Below are 1,284 nucleotides of genomic sequence, written 5' to 3'. Positions count from 1 at the left end.
CTTCGTGCTGGAGGTGGGCGGCTGACGGTTTTATTCCTGAGAATTTCCCCGTGCGTGATCTCTGTGTTGGGATTTGCAGGCAAGTGACCGCATAAAGCCAGCCGCAAATCCCCGTAACGTATAACGCGGAGCCGAGGCTGGCAAAGGGAGCCAGAGCCCAAAGCGGAGCCCCACGCGAGGCCGCGGGGTTGGGCAGAGCGGGGCCGTGAGCCGCGGCTTTCCCAGGCGCGTCCCTGCCCAGCAGCGAGAATACGGCGGCTGTGCATGAGGCTTGTGCTGGTTGTAACAATAATTATTTGTTCTCCAATTCCTTCTTTCTCAGGGCTTTTGTCTCTCTTTCCTTTCCCTTTCGTTTTTTTCCTTCTTTCACAATTTTAGTTTTGCCTCCATCTCCCTTGCCTTGCCTTGCCTTCCCTTTCCTTTTCCTTCCCTTCCCTTTTCTTTCCCTTTTCCTTCTCTTTTCCTTCCCTTTATTTCTTTTCCATATTTCTTTTTTTCTTTTTCATTTTTCTTTTTTTTTTTTGTTCCATTTTTCTTACCTCTCTTTCTTTTTCCTTTATCTTTTCCTTTCTATTTTCTCTCCCTTCCTTTCTTCCCTCATCTCCCGCAGACCCCGACCCCAAACGAGACCACCTCAGAGGCCCGCCGGCGGCCCGGGGAGGCGGCGGGGGAGGCCCGGACAGGAGCCGTTCCCCGCACGGCCTCAGGTGCCCGTGCCGCACGTCGCGGGCGTCGCACCTGCCGGAGCGGGCGGCTGAACCCCCGCCGGACGCAGAGCGGTCGTCGTCGATGCTCGTAACGGCCGCGGCGCCGCGAAACGGGAGAGACGGCTCGGGGCGGCCCGAGGGGAGCAGCGAGAGGCGGCTGTCCGACTTCGGCCGGGGCCAGGGGACGCGCGGGGCCCCGCGGAGGGGCGGCGACCGAACCGCCGAGTGCGAACCGCTCCAGGTGCGGGCGGCGGGGCGGCTTCCCTGCGTTCCGTCCGCTGCGGTCGTTCTGCCCGTCTCCCCGGTGTCTTCTTTCCGTCCTTTATTTGCTTTCTCTTTTTTCTTTTTTCTTTTTCCTTTTCCTTTCCTCTTTTTCTCTTTTTTCTTTCTCTTTTTGTTCTTTTATTTCTTTCTCTTTATTCATCTTTCTCTTCCTTTCCTTCTTTCCTTCTTTTTCTTTTTTCTTTCTTTTTTCTTTCTTTTCACTCTTTCTTTCTCTTTCTTTCTTTCTTTCTTTCTTTCTTTCTTTCTTTCTTTCTTTCTTTCTTTCTTTCTTTCTTTCTTTCTTTCTTTCTTT

Source organism: Lagopus leucura, unplaced genomic scaffold, assembly GCF_019238085.1.
Source record: "Lagopus leucura isolate 7727_CA_CO unplaced genomic scaffold, USGS_WTPT01 Super-Scaffold_806, whole genome shotgun sequence".
NCBI lineage: Eukaryota > Metazoa > Chordata > Aves > Galliformes > Phasianidae > Lagopus > Lagopus leucura.
This window is presented reverse-complemented; position numbering follows the sequence as displayed.